This window comes from Zootoca vivipara, chromosome 2 (assembly GCF_963506605.1).
Source record: "Zootoca vivipara chromosome 2, rZooViv1.1, whole genome shotgun sequence".
NCBI lineage: Eukaryota > Metazoa > Chordata > Lepidosauria > Squamata > Lacertidae > Zootoca > Zootoca vivipara.
The window spans coordinates 49200690-49220945 of NC_083277.1; the positions used below are offsets into that span (position 1 = coordinate 49200690).

The 20256-nt window shown below is 40.0% G+C and overlaps 1 protein-coding gene across 1 annotated transcript in view; it reads right to left on the minus strand.

The window, feature by feature from the left end:
- The window catches only part of ATP2B2 (ATPase plasma membrane Ca2+ transporting 2), a 377201-nt gene that overhangs the window by 274964 nt on the left and 81981 nt on the right, over window positions 1-20256 (minus strand). The window contains exon 2 of the mRNA XM_060271474.1: window positions 2565-2617. The gene's annotated coding sequence lies outside the window, so the exon portion shown is untranslated. The remainder of the gene's footprint in view (window positions 1-2564; window positions 2618-20256) is intronic.

The window sequence follows — 20256 nt, forward strand, 5'->3', positions numbered from 1 at the left end:
GACTTCCACTAGCACAATGGGGTTTTCCCGCCTCACCTTCCACTGCATACCCACTCTGCACCCCCCCAAAAAAAGCCCAGAATAGCACATAAGGGGGAGGAGATGGGGAATCATTCCATCTGGCAAGCTGAAATGCTTGCAATGAATGAACAAATTGCTGACTGGAGCTGGTTACTGGGAGAGCAGCTCTTTATTACAACAGCTCCACTGGCTACTGGTCCCTTTCTGGGCAGAAATCAAAGTGCTGATTATGATATATAAAGCCTTATATGGCTCAGGTCCAGGCTATTTGAATATCTGAAGATTTGGCTATTTGACAATTTGGGTCCAGGCTATATGAGCCTACCCAGACTTTGAGATCTTCAGGTGGGCTTTGGTCCCACCACCTCCAAAGGCACATCTGGTGAGGACACTGAGCATAGTGGCTGCCCCAGATTGTGGAACTCCCTTTCACAGTGTTCAGAGTGTTGGTGCTGACCTTTAAAGCCCTAAATGACCTCGGTCCAGCATACCTGAAGGAGCGTCTCCACCCCCATCGTTCTGCCCGGACACTGAGGTCCAGTACCGAGGGCCTTCTGGCGGTTCCCTCCCTGCGAGAAGCCAAGTTGCAGGGAACCAGGCAGAGGGCCTTCTCGGTGGTGGCGCCTGCCCTGTGGAACGCCCTCCCATCAGATGTCAAAGAAAAAAACAGCTACCAGATTTTTAGAAGACATCTGAAGGCAGCCCTGTTTAGGGAGGCTTTTAATGTTTAATAGATTATTTTATTTCATTTTTCTGTTGTAAGCCGCCCAGAGTGGCTAGGGAAACCCAGCCAGATGGGCGGGGTATAAATAATATATTATTATTATTATTATTATTATTATTATTATTATTATTATTATCACAGGAAACTAAGGTGACCCTTTCTCTGCTTTGCTTTTGTTAATGCAAATATTTGTTTTTTAAGGCAGGGCTTTGACCGCTAACCGGCTGTTGGGGCAATCTTCAGAGGCTTTTGTAGGGTGTGAGTTGTGTGTTGCCTCTCTTTCTTTCTTTCTTTCTTTCTCTCTCTCTCTCTGTGTGTGTGTGTGTGTGTGTGTGTGTGTGTGATTTTAAATTGTTTTCAGTGTCTTCATTGATTTTTAAAAGGGTTACTGATTTAATTTTTTAACACACACACATACACACAGAGAGAGACTGCATGTGTCTATATAACCTGCAATATTAAGTATAAATGCTATGCCCATTTATTGAAAAGGGCACAGCAGCTGTTAAAAGGTGTTCAGTCTCTCCTACGCCAGTAATTAATTTAACCAGATACAGATTCATATCATGCTCCGTTCACCCTCTGCAGCCTACCCCCCCAGTGTATGCATGCCCCGGGCACTAGCTAACCACGCTACACCCTTCGGAGCCCTCTTGGTAGTTCCACCACCCTCAGAGGTTCTGGGCTAGTGACCTGGGACAGGGCATTCTCCATAGCAGCCCCTACGTTGTGGAATTACCTCCCCACCAAAGTGCATCTCATGCCTCCATTGTACAATTTCATCATATGCTGGCACCACACTTCTTTGCAATTGACATCTTGTGAATATAATAATGATAATCATGATTTCATACTTTTATTCCCTGTTTAATCTGGACTTACCACTTCCACATGGTTTCAGTTTTTTAGTTATTGGATTTTGCACAGAAATGGTAAATTGGAATCGCATGGGGGGAAAAGAATATTGGGCATCAACATTTTTGATGAAGGCAATGTCATGTAAACACGACATGAAATTTGCATTCTTTAGCAGCACTGTCCACAGTAAGCTGCCACGTGGAAGTGCCCCCCTGATCCCTTGTTCCCCTTAATGATCCTTTGCACTGCTTCATTGCATTCACAAAGGTGGGGGAGAGAGATAAAGCAGAGTTACCTGTGTGCAAGCATGGGGGAGGGGTAGTAAACAGCTCTATTAAGCCTATGAGACTCCTTTGTGTGCATAGGGCCCCACTCCCATGTCAAGGCAGTTTATGATATCAGCATACTAATAATGCACATTTAATATGTTTTTGAACTTGAACATTGCAACAATACTAGAATAACTTTTTTATTTGATTTGGCATAACATTCGGTCTGATTGATATATATATGTGTATAATTTGAAATATTGAATGTGATATAATTGGTTTTAATTGGAAAATTAATAAAAATATTTTTAAAAAAAAAAATAGAATAACTTTTTTATTAATTAAATTGGTTGTTCAGCATGAGCTAACAGGATGAAAATAATGCAATAGAATGCAACATTCAAAGCAATTAAAACAACAAAAGGACAGAAAAACATATCCAAGGTGGCAACAGAGAAGCTCCTCTTTGGCAATGGCATTCCAAATATATGGTACTACAGCCAAAAAAAGCACCAAGATATACTTAATTGGATGTACTTAAGCTGGGAAGTATCCGTCTCAGATATTCTTCAAGTGGTTTCGAGGGATTATTTAAATGATAAACTGCACTCAATGAGCATAATGAGCATAGTTAATGAATGTAAGCAATGACATCAAGACCATGAAACATGCTGAATAAATAGAAAACTTACCATAAGCATGTAATCCAATGGTTGCCTTGTATTCATACAATGGTATGCAGGTCCTAAAGTAAAGTATAAACAAACAAGTTGTAGTCTCTGATAATGACAAATTGCTATTTTAACACTGCAAGTTTCATAGCAAAGGAAATTCAGGAAACATATTGGAAGCAGCAGCAGTAACAAGAACAGCCTTCAGATGTATCTAGGTCAAAGATCTAGAAATATTTTTTCCAATTACAGAGCACAGATACTGAAATCTTGAATATCATGAGCTTCGCCCAACCCCAGTATTTGGGAAATCTACCTCACACTGAGTGTTTCTGGATTTCACTCTATCCTATTCTTTCTCATCTCATAAGGAATACAAGATTGAGTTAGGGGATCCTCTGGAGCAAATTTGGGAGTGCATTTTTTTGGGGGGGGGGAGTCTCACTGCGGATGTAAAATACTGCTTAATAATAATAATAATAGTTTATTATTTATATCCTGCCCATCTGGCTGGGTTTCCCCAGCCAGTCTGGGCGGCTTCCAACAGAAGTATTAAAATACAATAATTTATTAAACATTAAAAGCTTCCCTAAACAGGGCTGCCTTGTGCAGCATTACCTAGAGCTGTTACTGTATACCACAGTACTTCACTTTTAAAAGGACATAGGTTTGCAAGAGTCACTACCTGTACAATACAATACAGCCTGTTTCCAAAGCATTGGAAGGTTACTGCTATTTCAGTTTGTTTTCTGGTTTCAATTAACATTTAATCGAAACTGAGTTAATCCAAAATGTTGTTGTTGTCATTTTAAAAAAATAGCCAGTGAAAATTTGTTGCGCTTCAGTTGTTAAGATTAGACCATTTAAACCTTTTGTTGCAGACATTCAGAATGCCTTTCAGCACCTAATAACAGTTGGCAGAAAGCATGAATAATTAGGCACATGTCGGTGGTCAGACACCTTGCAAGAGAAAACCAAACTTATTGATTTCCTTTTTCAGGTGGTTTTGCTGACTGTGTGGATTTACATAATTCCAAGTAAAGTTACAGCATAACACCTCAAAGATAAACTATGAATATGATGATTTGGGCACCATTTCAAAATAGCAGCAGTGCATTGCAATATGATAGTGAGTTGCTGTAGAGACAAATGATCAGCACACAAATAGCCTGATTATGGGAGCAGAAGGAATAATCGCTGATTGGAGATTTAGAGCAGAGGAAGACTGATTATACTGAAATGGAGGACCGACAAACCAAAAGCTTATTTCTACCTTCTCTGTTCAGTGTTAGGTAAAATAATAGGAGAGAGGGGGGGAGGGGGAGGGAGGGAGAGAGAGAGAGAACTTGTTGAAGGCTTGTTGAAAAAGGAAGGTCTTCAATAGACAGCAGAAAGGCAGTAGAGACAGTGGTGGAGCTTCATGCTCCGGCACCAGGGGGTGGAGAGCAGGCAGGGACGGGGCTGGCACATGTCCTGGGGGTGTGGCACACCATCTGTGGGAGCATGATGCCCAGCACGGGGGGGGGGGCAGCCGCGATGACACCCCACCGGGATCGCGCTGCTGGGGGCTCTTCTTCCTCTGCCAGTGAATATAGATAGTGTCTGTCTGATACATAACAGAAAGGAGTTCCAAAGGGTATGTGCCAGCAACTAAAGCCTGATTCCTACATCATACAGAACAATGACAAGTCATGCCTCTGCCAGCAGCCCTGATGAGTTGACATCTGCCAGAGGCCCTCACCTGCATAGCACTGTGAGCACCTGGACAGATGATAGATCCTTAACACTTCAAATATTCTTCACAAATTCTTAAACAAGCAGCAGCGCATATGTGAATGTCCCAGTGTTGTTTACAGTATGTAAATTTGAGTGTCTACAAGGAAATATGTATCTGAAGAAGTGTGCATGCACACGAAAGCTCATACCAAAATAAAAACTTAGTTGGTCTTTAAGGTGCTACTGAAGGAATTTTTTTATTTTACAAGGAAATATGTTCTCAGCTCAGGACAGCTGTGGGGAACAAACACACATATTTGCTAAGAGTGTCTTGAGCCATATAAGAAGGCCATTCTGCTGGTTCTTTCCAGGATTGTCCCATCTTGCTTCTAAGCTGAAATTTACATCTGCCAGTTTACCACCAACCTTTGCAGTCCGCTCCAGTTTTAATGGTTAGAACTGCTTTCTGCAATTTCTGCTTTTTGAGAATTTTAATTTGACCTTAGATCTTCCAGTCCTCTTTTCTGTCTTTATTGGCTTGGATGTGGGTGTCCTTGAGTTTATTGGAATAAATGCCATGCCTTCATCCTTTTCAGATAGAAAACTACCTATTAAACTTATTTTAAATGTGTTGTTGTTGTTGTTGTTGTTTTTAAAAAATACATATTTTTGTTCTGACTGTAAAATACTAAAATGCTAAAATGAGGTGCATGGAACGTTATGAAAGCTACTTCAGTTAGACCATTTTTAAAACAACTACTGTACACTGTATTCAAACATTTGCATTACTGTGTTAGGTCATTTATTTTCAATACTAAAAGAGCCACAATCATTAAGAACCCCTTAAACACTTTTGAATATGAGATACAAAATGTTTCCAATCTCAGTTTTTCAATTGCACAATATTAAATCCTGCCCTACTGATAAATGCTGCTGCCTTGTTATTTCAGTTCTTTTTAGCTCTATAACAGCCAAAGGAAAAAAATCTGTAAGCATAAATGCACTTATAATTCCTAAAATATACTCAAGGTGCTGTTACCAAGATAATAACTTTCTCCAATATACATATCCAAATTCCAAGCTGGGGATGGGAAATAACTTGCTTTGTTTATTATCTTGCAGGCATAGAAAAATCCTGCTATATACACAGTCAATATTGGAACAATATTTCTATCAGCTCTGATGTTTCAAATAGAAAATAAATTATGTTCTGAAAAAATCTTCTAAAACTCTTGAAATGAATCTGCATATACAGTACCCTTAATAAAGAAACTTAGTAATGGTTCCACGCTAAAAATTACTAAATGGGAAGGGCCTGATTGGTAGCAACTCTTCCCACTGTAGAAGTGACTGTGTAAACATTCACCACGTGGATTGGTAGATTTTGTGGATAATTCTGGTGATCACAGTTCCACATGAAATACTACCTTCTCCCAAATGAAGCTTCCTATCAATTAAGATCTTAAGAGAATCATCTGCTGTTGGAAGGCTTTCTCTGTAGTGGCGCCCAAGTTATGAAATCCCTCCCTAAGAATGGCCACCTAACACCCTCCTCACCATTTTTAAGGTGCCAAGTGAAATCCATCCTGTTCGCTCAGTCTTTTAATGGCATTTTATGGTTTTTGTGGTATTTGGTCTCTCCCTTTTAATTGCTGATAGATTAATGGATTTTTAGTCATTGGCTCACTTTCAATCTGCTGTTTTGTGTAGGGGTGGGGAGCCCCCCCCCAAAAAAAATGTGTAGGGCCTGAACAGTGCAAAGTGGGTGGGGCCAAAACCCAAAATTGGTGGGCCTCAACAAGATGTCAGTTGTATCTCTCTGCACCAGGACATAAATAATAGGGACCAAGTCCTGGAGCTTTCAAAGGCAAAGAAAGACAGGAATGTTTCAGTGCTTCTGTTTCCATATGGGCATTGAGAAAAGGTACTGTTCCCAATCTTCTCTGTTCCACAAATTAAGTAGAGATCCTGGCGCTAGGCTTTCCTACAACCAGAGTCTCCTGGGATCCTTGCTACAATCAAGAAATGGATCATTACAATGTCCCTCACCATAAAATCTGGAAACTCTCTGATTTTTGGCTAGCTCTAGGGCCTTGCTGGTCAGGAAGCCTGGGCTATCTATAGAAGGACACATAAAGGCTTTTGGAATTGTCCAATACTCTAAGGATCATGAGATGCTGGGGATGTGGGTGGCACTGTGTTCCAAACCACTGGTCCTCTTGGGCTTGTTGATTGGAAGGTCGGTAGTTCGGATCCACGCTATGGGGTGAGCCCCCATTGCTCTGTCCCAGCTTCTGCCAACCTAGCAAATCAAAAACATACCAGTGCAAGTAGATAAATAGGTGCCGCTGAGGCAGGAAGGTAATGGCATTTCTGTATGCTCTGGCTTTAGTCATGTTCCAGTGCACCAGAAGTGGTTTAGTTATGATGGCCCCATGACCCAGAAAGCTGTCTGTGGCTTCCTTGGCCTGAAAAGCGAGATGAGCGCCACACCCCATTGTCACCTTTGACTGGACTTAACCATCCGGGGGTCCTTTACCTTTACCTTTTATCATGAGATGCTGTGCCCTACCTTCTCCCCCACCTTCCACCCCACTCAATCTTCATTCCCATGGCAGTGGAAGAGCAACCTGCATAGTGAATTCTCATTTTAATTATCAAGAATTTATTGCATCGGGGTTTGGTTGTTGCTGCATTTTAAAGAGGCTGTACTGCTTTGTTCAGCACTGTGTGATCCTAATAGAAAGTGTTTACTTCTATTCTTTTAATAAAAATGTTTAGGATTCCAGTATTAGTAATTATAGCATTATAAAACAAAGCTGACAGCTGCCATGTTACTGCAATATGTCAAAAGGGCTGCCAGTAGAGGCCTCTCGGAGGCTATGGCACATCTACTGTCACATCTCATCAGGTGATGAATTTGAAAAGCTGTAAGTGCCAAGTTTCCTCATTCTATTACATGAGTCAAGGGAGTTGTTAGGAAAAACAGCTCTTTCTCTCTAAGAGGACATATATCCAGAAATATGAGCTGGCACTGTTGAACAAACACAAAGTAACCAAAACGTTGGTTAGCAACAGTCTAAGTGGACAGCCTTAAGGCAAAATTCTGTGTAAGAAGCAAGGAAATCTGGCACGTTAGATAATGAGGTGATAGGTGTTAGAAATACTATATAACTCTTTGTAAATAGTATTGTTGTTGTTGTTGTTGTTTAGTCGTTTAGTCGTGTCCGACTCTTCGTGACCCCATGGACCATAGCACGCCAGGCACTCCTGTCTTGCACTGCCTCCCGCAGTTTGGTCAAACTCATGTTCGTAGCTTCAAGAACACTGTCCAACCATCTCGTCCTCTGTCGTCCCCTTCTCCTAGTGCCCTCAATCTTTCCCAACATCAGGGTCTTTTCCAAGGATTCTTCTCTTCTCATGAGGTGGCCAAAGTATTGGAGCCTCAGCTTCACGATCTGTCCTTCCAGTGAGCACTCAGGGCTGATTTCCTTCAGAATGGATAGGTTTGATCTTCTTGCAGTCCATGGGACTCTCAAGAGTCTCCTCCAGCACCATAATTCAAAAGCATCAATTCTTCGGCGATCAGCCTTCTTTATGGTCCAGCTCTCACTTCCATACATCACTACTGGGAAAACCATAGCTTTAACTATACGGACCTTTGTTGACAAAGGTCTGTAAATAGTCTAGCCGACAAAGGTCTGTAAATAGTCTAGCCAGGGTCAAATCTCATACTTCTCATTTTTGTTCCAGAATGCAAAAAAGTGCTTGTCATAAATATATGACCTAGGTAATAAGCTAAATTGTATATATATTGAAATCACTGAGATGATCACTAAATTCCCACTTTCATAAATAGTATTTCTTCTTTTGTTTTGTTTAAGGATTTGTTTATTAGTTTTTAGAAAACAACAACATACAAATTATCAAGATAATTACTGTCTGGAGTACATTGTTACAGTTGGAATAAAATTAACAGAAGGTTCAGTATACTTTGGCAGACATAGTAATAAAATAGATTCCATAAAGGAACATTTTGGAAGTATGAGTCGCCTATCGGCAAGCTAGCCTTGCCACATAGTACTTCTGATGTCTAAGATAGCAGTGCCAAGTTTCATGTTCATATAACAATTTCTTCTCACTAAGAGCTACTCCTAATTTAATGGAACAAGCCAGCTTTAAACAACATAATATTCACATGAGATCAGTTGTTGCCTTTTAATTAGTTTCTGGTAACTGTATGAACAGTAGCAATTAACGATAAAAGTACAACAGATTGCTGGAATATATTATAGGTAGCCAGAAAAATAAGGGATGATGCTTAAATTAAGGACCAATGTTCCAGTAAAGCTGCAGGTTTTTGTAAAATTGACAATAAATAGCACCTAGTAAATAGTATTTTGAAGCAGTCATTCTGTCCATTAAATTATGCTGCAGCAGTAGCCATTCACCTCTGGAAATAATCCATTGCCCGTGATCTAAAGACCTTCCTTAATATGGTGGGTTGCTTTTTCAAGCCTGTCTTCTCTCTCTCTCTCTGTGTGTGTGTGTGTGTGTGTGTGTGTGTTGAGCTTCAATAGTCAACTAATTGGAACAGTGAGATATACATGTGCTAAGTAAGTAAATAAATAATGTATAATGGACACTTGTCCACCCCAATATACGTGGAAGGATATACACTATCCTTTGTGAAACACAGTGCTTAAATTCCTCTTATTTAAAAAAAAATGGAATAACTGGATAAAGACAAAATTGTTGTCTGCTGCACAAATAGTTCTGTGAGACTCAGAAGTTCACATAATCCCATACTCAAGAATATTCGTTTAATAAAATTATATCATTTTCTGGGATCAATGTTGCAACAAGGAAATTCTAATTACACTGGCTTTTACAAGCAAAAGTTGCTATATGTGTTTAAGAATTTCCCTAAAAGTAAATACTGTTCAGACTTATCAAATTCAATGGGTTATGAGTTCAAATGTTCTCCGGCTGTTTCCTAAATGCTCTGGAACAGAAGTAGAGGGTGTGGTTAATGGTCCAAAAATTGTATAACTTCATTAAACTTCAGTGTTTCCTTCATAGGTGGAAAGAAGCTGCAGTAAATTGTACAGAGTGGGGGATGGGGAGAAACTGAGGATCACATTGACCTTCTCAAGGACTCCAACCTTCTTGCAAAAAATTTGGCTGCAAAGTTTGTGAGACAAAAATCAGTACCTGATGCTGATCACAGCAACACAAATCTGGATCGTGACAGCTTTTAGATGGCTTTAAAACAGGATTAGGAAAATTCATGGAGGAGAGGGCTGGGGAGGCCTACTAGCCCTGATGGCTGTGCTCTGACTCCCCAGTCAGAGGCTGCAATGCTTCTGAATTCCAATTGCTGGAAATCACAGGAAGGGAGAGTGCTTTTGTGCTGCTTGCGGGTTTCCTACAGGCAGCTGGCTGGCCACTGTGAGAATAAGATGCTGGACTCGATGGGCTCTTGCAGGTTCTTCTCATGTTCTTATTCCCACTGGTGTTCAAACTGATGCCTGTGTGCTTGTGAGGCATTCAAGACACATACTGTCCACCTAAAGTCTATAGAGGTGGGGGACCTATGGGTCTCCAGATGACATTGGACTTCAGCTCTAATCACCCCTGACCATTAGTCATGGTGACTGGAACCGATGAGAGTTGCAGTACAACATCTGGAAGTTCACAGGTTATACCTACAAGATGTTGATTCTCAGTTGCTGAGTTTCTGTACTGCTGGTTCGTTCTTAATATCGTTCACCATTATGTCACCAAGTTCAAAGTGATGGGTGATGATACTGTCAGATGACATGACTACCAGAGGTTCACGCCCAGTGCATTATAGTTGAATGACAGAATCAAGAGCAGAGGTCTTCTCAAGGACTCAAACCTTTTTTACAAAAACTTTGGTTGCAAAAGTTGTGAGAGAGAATCCGCCACAATAAAGGAAATGCTTCAGAGCGAGTTTCCCAACATGCTTTGGTTTCATGAGTATTTCCAAAGAAATGAAAGTATGACAATTCAGCAGTTGAAGTTACTCAACACACAATTCTAAGCAATTGAATAACATTATGTCTGATGAAGCAGGGCTAGTCTAGGCACTAAACGTTCTAGAAGACTGAGTGGCACTTAATGACTTCCTATGTAAGGCAAAGGCAAAGGACCCCTGGACAGTTAAGTCCAGTCAAAGGAGACTATGGGGTACGGTGCTCATCTCACTTCAGATTGAGGGAGCCAGCGTTTGTCCACAGACAGCTTTCTGGGCCATGTGGCCAGCATGACTAAACTGCTTCTGGCGCATGGAGGACTGTGGCGAGTGCCAGAGCACACAGAAATGCCGTTTACCTTCCCTCTGCAGCGTTACCTATTTAATTACTTGCACTGGTGTGCTTTTGAACTGTTAGGTTGGCAGAAGCTGGGACAGAGCAACGGGAGCTCACCACCATCATACAGATTTGAACCGATGACCTTCTGACCGGCAAGCCCAAGAGGCTCAGTGGTTTAGAACACAGCACCATCCATGTCCCATGGCCTCCTATACCATGGCTGTGAGGATGCACAGATTATAGTACTGACATCACTAATGCTTTTATTCACCACTGGGAAGCAAACATATTTTTAGGCTGCTATATGAGTGATTTTCCATGGACTGACCAGGAGTTGCAGATTACAGAAACAATAAATCTGACCATGGGATGAGCTACCAGGATGGCCTCAAACTGCATGGGCAAGTATGTTCATGGACAAGTATGACATTTAAAGATATGTCCACAAGAACTTGCTGGTGATTTTCTAGGGGTTGCAGCGATAGACAATAGTAACTTCCAGCATTGTATTATAACTGAATGCAAAGGAGATGGGGAAATTAATTTAAATAATTATTTATGACTGCCATCTTGCATTTTTCACCTGACCAATTTTGCTCATTCATTCACTCACTGTATTCTATATCCTTTAAAGGTGTCAAAAGTGCTGCTAGATCTTTGTTCCCATTAATTGGTCATGGGATCCTACTATTATGCCTCGATTTACCCCCAAACCATACTTTAATCAAAACGAAAATCAAGCTTCAGCATGTTAGATGTTTCTTTATCAGGTTTTTTTTTTTTAAAAAAAAAAAAGAACTCTAGTTTCAGAATTCTGAAGCACAAGTTTCACCAAACAATCAGTTCTGTACTATTCATCTATATGTAATGTCAGAAAATTCTAATGAAGGCTGCTTACTGGCTTTTCAATCTGTGCTATTTTCCTTTTCAGTGCTAATACTATCTCTGCAGCAGAAGATGCCAAGAGTATTTGCTGCATAGTCTTGGCAAGAACTTTTCTAAATCTGCACTGCTGATGTTTGTTATTCATCACAAAGCACTGCAAACCAATATACAACAAAAACAGTAGTTGCACAATACCTATATATTTGCAGACTGCTACCTTTTTATATCTTGAAGGTCAAACTTCAGAAACAAGTATTATTATTATTATTATTATTATTATTATTATTATTATTATTATTTATTCATGCAAAAGGCAGGTCTAATCCCATCCACTCGAAGTTACCAACATGAGTTTAGCCAAACTGCGGGAGGCAGTGGGACACAGGAGTGCCTGGCATGCTCTGCTCCATGGTGTCACGAAGAGTCAGACATGACTAAACGACTAAACAACAACAATCTCATCCACTGAAAGAAACTACAAATATCTAGAACCTTCCAAATTAAGGAACAAAAGACTGAGTAAAGAGAAGCAGTTTTGCCTGGCACCTAAAAGTAGATAGTGATAGTCCCAGTCCCTTTCCTTCATGTTATAATCAATCAATCCTCTTCAACATTGCCCCTCCTTCGAGGACTCAATTCTCATTACGCCACAACTTCTCAATTTTGCCTTTCCAAAACTGGCATACTTCCAGCATTTGTCTTCTGTTGATCCTTTCCGATCTTCTAACAAGCTGGTATCTTGCCAAAACCATAATAAATCAGAGTTAGAACCCTCTTTAGTAGGCAATGCCACAAAAGATCACAGTATTTCACACAGCCTATTTCTTCAAGTACTCCGTAAAGAAAATTATAAAGTTCTTGTTGAATCGCTCTTGTTTTGGCCTACAACTCCCATGATCCCTAGCTAAGAGGACCAGTGGTCAGGGATGATGGGAATTGTCGTCCAAAACATCTGGAGGGCCGAAGTTTGGGGATGCCTGATCTAGAGGCAGAGGTTTAAAAGGCCTCAGACTGCTTGCAACTTCTGTTGGAGCAAACTGCTCATTCAGAGCTATCCGTGGTCCTGACCTGCTGACTTGCCTTCTCTGTGGGAAGCAGCATCTGACCAGAACATGAAAGTATATATATATATTTAATCTAAGAGGCTTGATAAACTAAAAAGCTAAAAGTACATGTATGTATGTTGCAAAAGTACAAGAAAAACAATAAATAGAATAACATTAAGCATGACAATGGCAGATTAAAATTCAGTTTAAAATTTATTGAGAAATTAAAAATGCTTGTTTTTTTGCTTTGTTTTTAAGAAGTATGTCTGCTGCCTAACAGATAACAAAAACAGTTTCTTAAAAATTATGCATTGGTTGAGGTGGTTGAATAGCTTTTTAGTTTATTACTTCTCAGATCTTTTCAATGTTGTTTTTTATTGTTAGTTTTGATTTTGGATTGTTATTTAAATGTTTATGTACCCTTCTCTGGAATCCAAGAAAGATGCGAGCACAGCTTATAAATGTTTGAAATAAATAAGATAAACAGGTTAAGGTAATCAAAAAGGCCAATAAACTGTAGGTTGAGAAGTTTCTATACCAGAAATTCAAACAGAGTTTTCAGGTAAAGTGGAGCGGGGGGAAGCCACTGCTGAATTTTTACATGAAAACATTCTCTAAGATTACTGGCACATGAAGAACAAAAATTCTCACATAACCACTCTCCTTTGTGATTATCAAACACCAGACTTTGAAGACTTGAAATGGATATCAGAACCTTTTGAAGTTTACCTATCACCATTTCCCAAGGAGTTGTGGAGCACTTCTGCTTCTCAGATATCTTTCTTCTCTGTCATTGAAATATTCACAGTGACCAACTGTCATTGATCTATTGTGTTTAATGCTCCAATTTCCAATGGCACTCTCTCTCTCTCTCTTCCTGAGTATTTATTAACATAGTTTTTTCCACCATACTACAAATCATTTTTCTTCTATCCAAAATATAAATGTAAAGTATTATTTTAGGGGGCTTAGGGGGAAAATATAGCTAAGGAATTGACTTAGATGTTGTCTTCCTCTCAATTCCATGAATAGAACAGCAGCTTTCATTCATGCAAGGCTTTCAGTCCAGTGAAGAATCCTACTTGTGGGAGGAATCTCCACTATCCTGAAGCTTCCCCACAACATTCCATAGCATGCAGACACCATGAAAGAGCAGTCAATAAAGGTCATATTTCCTCTGCCAGCAGGAGTTACTTGTGAGTGGAACTTTGCTCACGTGATACCTCCACTGATGGGTAGGCATTCAGGATTCAAGCTACTTCCAGTTCAGGCTGCAATACACTTACTTTCAATTAGTATTTAACTCAATGGGGCTTATTTCTGAGTAGACCTATATAAGACTACATTGTCTGCATAGGCCTATTGAACAAGTTAGCTGGAAATATCTGAAATCCCATTAATTTTAATAGGTCACTTGTGACAACCTTCTTTATATTGGAACTACCGTATTTTTCGTTCCATAAGATGCATTTTTTCCTCCTGAAAAGTAAGAGGAAATGTCTGCGTGTCTTATGGAGCGATGCGTGGTCCTTGGAGCTGAATTGCCCAGGGGCTAAAGGCAGATCATCCTTTAAAAAAAAAAGAGCTAAAGGCTAACAAGAGGGAATGAGCATGTTGAAAGGAACCCGCTCAGCAGCTGATTGCAAGAGATCGGGGAGGGAGATAAGAGAGCTAGCTCCCTTCCCGGCCCCTGTTGGCCCCTTGCCTTGTCTGCAGAGGGAGACATTATGACTGGCTGATTAGATTATCTGTCTGGAAACTGTAGAAATGGGTCCCTTTCCTAGAGAAGTTGCAGAACTGTGAGTTGAACCCCATAAAAACAGGATTTTTTCCCTTTGCAAGGAAACTCAGCAACTTTGAGCTGATCCTAAAAAATGGAGCTTTCCGCCTTTGCAAAAAAGATGCACAACTCTGAGCTGACCCCCCCCCCCAAAAAACGGGGCTTTTCCCATTTGCAAAAAAGCTGCACAACTTTGAGCTGATCCTTAAAAAATGGACCTTTCCCCTTTGCAAAAGAAGCTTCCTCAAATATTTAATGGGGGGAGCAAAGGCACCTAGGCCTCTAGGAGTTGGCTGCTATGCCTAGGACAATTCAAGAAAGCAAAATATTTTTGTCTTGTTTTCCTCCTCTAAAAACTAGGTCCATCCTATGGTCAGGTGCGCCCTATGGAGTGAAAAATACAGTGTTTTATTAGTTGCACTATGGCTACACTTCACAACTATTTAACAGGATGTGGCTTGTGAGTTAGCATTGGCTCTGTCTTCATATAAAATGATGAAGCATCAAGTCCTGTTCCTGCATCTAAAAGCCTTTGTTGACTGAAGCCATCTAGATCATAGTTGACTGACATTACTGAGCTTGAAAAAACCCAAATGAGAGTATAAAACTATTGTCATTATTAACACATATTTAAATATGCAGATTAAGAATTCTGACCTCGGTTGCACCTCTTCACTTCTCACTAAAGTCTACAAACCAATCCAGATGAAACCAGGATTGTAATTTGGCATGCGGAATATACTTTAACAAACTAAGGTACCTCATTTCAAACTGAGCTTTGAATTCTGCAATTACACACAAACAATACAGAAGGGGGAGGTTGTCATGTTGACATGTAATATATTTAGTTCAGTAATGCTCAACTGAGGAACTTTACAGTGATGGTTCCCTGTGAAGAAATCAGAAGGTGTGAAAATCTTTGCATTTATATCCTACACACATCTGGATATTGCTCAGGGAACAGTATGTGAAACCTAAAATAAGGGCATATGCAAATAAAAAAAACTGTTCTGAACATTTTCATGTTTTATTGGCTTTCACAATTTAATTGGATAATATAAATTTAGGAAAGATATTCTGAAGAACCATAAAATATGTTTGATCTTTTAACTTCAAATGTGGCCATTTAAAAAAAATATGTTTTGAATATTTCTGGGGCAGCACTAAACTTAATGTTGTTTCTCAAGATATTTTTTTGTATGGATATGATTTTTTGAAGTAACAAAAGAACACTGAATATCTTGTGAGAACACTTTCTCAATAATAAATAATGGAATAAATCTGGAGACAAAATGAGTACTTTTTAATATTTATAATAAATAGTGATATAATTCCAAATTTGGTATTCTGAAACCTCCTTCTTTAATTTGTAGTTGCATTCTCTGCAAAGATATTCTTGGTGTTGCTGAGCCCCAAAGGCATTTCCTAAACCATGAGTTTATCTTTTGAAAATATGATCCAGATATAAAAACTGAAGGCCTCTCAGGATATAAATGAATCTGGGAATAGTATTCATTTTGAGAGCAATCATCCTTCCCCAAAGGGTAAGGTTCAATGACTCCCACCTATCGATATATGAAGAAACCTCTTTCATTACAGTAATTTATTCATATTAACTGTAACTAACTGTGTTATATCTCTTGGTATTAACATACCTAGATATTTAATACATTTGGAACATACCCAAAATTGATATTCCTTGAATGAGTTTGTAAACAAATTTTGACCTACAGTATTGGCATCAATTCTGATTTGGACCAAATAACAGAATAACCTGATATTTTACCAAAAGCGTCTAACATTTGCATCAATATAGTCTGAGGTTCTGAAATAAACAAAAGTCTTCACAAGTGAGCAAAAATTCTGTTTGCTGAGACAGTATATTATTTAATTAAAATTTCCGTTTTTGTATTTCTTTATATATCATAGTGGTTGGATCCCTGACCATTTGAGCCCAGAGGTCTTTAAGTTCTTCTTTCAACAGTTTTTCCCTTTTAATCATTAATTTATTTTTATATGATGAGTATGCAATTGGGACATGGGTGGCGCTGTGGTCTAAACCACTGAGCCTAGGGCTTGCCGATTAGAAGGTCGGCGGTTCGAATCCCCGCAACGGGGTGAGCTCCCGTTGCTCGGTCCCAGCTCCTGCCAACCTAGCAGTTCTAAAGCACATCAAGGTACAAGTAGATAAATAGGTACTGCTCAGCGGGAAGGTAAACGGCGTTTCCGTGCGCTGCTCTGGTTTTGGCAGAAGCAGCTTAGGCCACATGACCCGGAAAAACTGTCTGCGGACAAACGTCGGCTCCCTCAGTCAGCAAAGCGAGATGAGCGCCACAACCTCAGAGTCGTTCACGGTTGAACTTAACTGCCAGGGGTCCTTTACCTTTACCTTTTTATGCAAATATTCAACCACAAATATAAGCTTTATATACTTCCCATTCAAATATACAGGCAGATGAGTACTTGATCTTTTCATCAGTTGGTTTAAGTCAGTGGCACATGACTTAAGTAATTGTGTTTGAGGTGTTGAGGTGTAGAGAAATAGTTTTAGCTTAGCACAACTGACTTCACCCTAAAATTCCCTGTTCTCAGGGGTTGGGGGATCTTATGCAATAGCAGCAGGGATGGAGGACTGCAGCTGCTTTCTCGCTGTTCTGTTTCTGGAAGCCTCTAGCTGGATCCAAGGCCCTTCTGTAAACAGAAAGTCACCAATTGATCTAACTCTGTGTGAGTCATCTAGTGAGCCTGCTGTATGCATAGAACAGAATAATTAACTTCTGACCAGCGGTGAAGTGAGAACCCCCATAGCCATACCGTCAAGGGGAGTCTCAAAATGCATTTAACTGTGTAGATCCATACACACTGAAAACTGCTGAAAACTCCTCTTCTGTTAGGCTTATGCAGCCAATTAAGAATACATATTTCCATAGCAGCTGATCTCCATATTTATATGGTTTTTATTGAACTGTTTTATATATGTTGTTAAACTGCTCTTAAATTTTTATGACTAGCAGTATATAAATATTTTTATAAATAAATAATGCACATACAAAACACCAAAGAATGGTAGATAATAGCATAAAGCTATTAGGGATTTATTTATTAGGAATTGCCCGTCTGCAGTCCATATGCCCATATGCATAGTTTCCTACGCAGGAGCAAGCTCCATTAAAGCTCAATGAATTAATTAATTCTGACTGCATAGGTTCAATTTGTAAAACACATTAAACTTTAACAAAATATCTTAAGTCAGCTGAAATGCAATGTTTAGGTATTAACAAAACCTTAACAAAACAATCTTGTAAATAAATATTACCCTTAAAAAAAAAGTACCATTTGAAGAACCCCATCAAAAAAAGTATTCACCCTCTGCTTTATTTCTTCCATCTTCATTCTCTGACTTCCTGTATGCTAAACTGTCATACGCAAGCTTGAAAGCCTCGTTATCACCACATTCACTTGCCAGAGCAGGGAACATCTAGTACAAATATCATCCACACATAACTGAAAACATGAGCTCCAATCCTAAAATTGTTTTACAAAAAGCCCCCTAATCCCAAACCAGTTTTCCTTTCTCTTGTTTATTATTTCTTTCCTTCTACATCTATAAGTTTGAGTATGAGTGTATAAAATAAACAGTTTTGGCTTCCTAGTTTGATATATTCCTGTAACAGAAGTTTCAAGGTTATAAGAATCTTGGGCTTGATTAATTTATTGCTTCTTGTACTGTTGGGGGTGGGGAAAGAAACATCATATCTTACTGTATATCCTATATAATAAAGTCCCTATGTCTCTGCGTCCAGTCCCTGTGTCCACGCTACTGCGCATGTGCCCCACGGACACAGGGATTGGACGCAGAGACTTGGAGCGCAGAGACCGGCCCCTCCTCCGCCCCCTCCTGCTGTCCCGAGTGGCGATGGCCTCCTCCACCTCCCTTCTCCTGAGGAGAAGGAAGAGGCCGCTGCCGCTGCCTCCCGCAGCACGCCTCAGGTAAGCGCGGCGCCCCTCACTCTTCCGCCTCGCCGCCCGGTGTCACTCCACTGCAGCAGGGAGGTAGAGGAGGCCGTCACCACTCGGGACAGCGGGAGGAGGCGGAGGAGGGGCCGGTGGGCCTCAGGCGCTCGATGGAGGCGACGCCTGCGCGGTCCCAGGGCTTCCCCTCCGTTCCCACCCGGCTAGCGCCCATTTACTTAACGGGCTGAATGACACTAGTCTAGCTATAAAGGCCTATCTATTCCTAATAAAATATTCCAAGACAATTCAACTCTATCAGCAATGTGACTTTGAAAAGCTTTCGTGTGAATACATAACTTTTATTTTTAAAGTTGCCAATGGATCTTAATGTAGAATCACAATTCTTCATGCTTCACCATTGCTATGGTCCATGGGGTCACGAAGAGTTGGACACGTCTAAACGACTAAACAACAACAACAACATATAATCAAAGCCTAAATTCCTGTTGCAATAATTAGGGGGCAAATTATAGCACAACAAAATCCCAGCAAAGGGCTTCTTTCCCCCAATCGTGAAACGTTATTAACCTAGGTGAGCAGACCTTTTCAGGCAGATATGGTAACGGTGATGCATTCTGCATTGATAAAATCTCTGGCTTCTCTCTCTCAAGAAGGAACTTCAGTTTTCACTGGGCTTCTACAGCAGTGTTCTACAGCACTACTGTTCTACAGCAATTCAATTACTGACCTATTTGCCAAGACTAACTCTGCAGCAAATTAGTTGCATAAAGTTTGGCATGCTAAAAAGCTGCCCAAGAGTAGAATCACCCTAGTGAAATATGTGCCCTTTACAGACAAATAGGGCAATAAAGTACACATTTAATGCTGTATGCATGAATTATGTCAGCAGTTCTCAAATGGTATGTCAGGACCTGAGAATGAATCACAAGCCTCTTGTGGGTGGGTTGCCAAGCTACCAACAGTGGGTGTTGGGAACATTGTGACATCAGGTGCTAAGAAGGGTAACTTCCAAATCATAAAGTGGGATTAACAGCAAATAAAAGTTCATTGGTGGGTCTGATGGTGGGGAGAGAACTGGCAATACATGAAATCCTTAGCATATAAAAATTGAAATACAAGACATACAAAAATATGCATGGTATACGCTCCCACAATATATGATCTAGTCTTTTATTTTTTAATATAAATTGACAGATATATGTAAATTATCTTCTCAAGCAGTTCAGTTTATTCAAGCACAATAATTATTTATGCTTAACTCTCATTGATTCAACTGCATATAATATCATGACCCCTGAATATCTCTCTAAATTGTGACTATTTTGCATATCCAGGTATTCAAAAACTAGATGCAAATATTTGGTTCGTGATTACCATGAGCAACTAAGTATTCTGAGAATCCACTTTGAAATACAAGGGTTTAACTTTTATGCCCAGCATGTTGCAAGATAACAGAAACTATTATTGAGTATGTATATAATTGTGGAAATGCTAACTGTAGGTAACAACTTTTTCAAAACCAACTAAAAAAAACCAAAACATGACACACAAGGGTCAGGAAGGAAAGAGGGGGAAAGGCAAACTCTGGTCCCAGTTCTTCGTGTTAAATAGGAATGAGCTGGAAACAGTTTACGGGCAGGAGATGCCTGGTGGAGCTGGTCTTTCAGCAGAACTGATGTAATCAGCCCTGCTTCTCATCTATCCCACTGAGGCAGCCTGCTAGGATGGTTGCTACTAGGTGACAACTGAAATAGAGGAGGCTTGACAGAGCTGGCCTTTCAGCAAGGCTAATGGAACAAACCTGCTTCTCATCTCTTCTCCTGAGTTTTCCATTACGTTTCTTATTTTCAATTTCAAGTTTGGCTGATAAAGGAGTTGTCTGCATACCCTTCTCAAAATGTAATCAAATTCAAGTGACAAAAATTATTTTGGTTTTAACAATGTTGTGTTATGGGCTCTCCATTTTCGCTCAA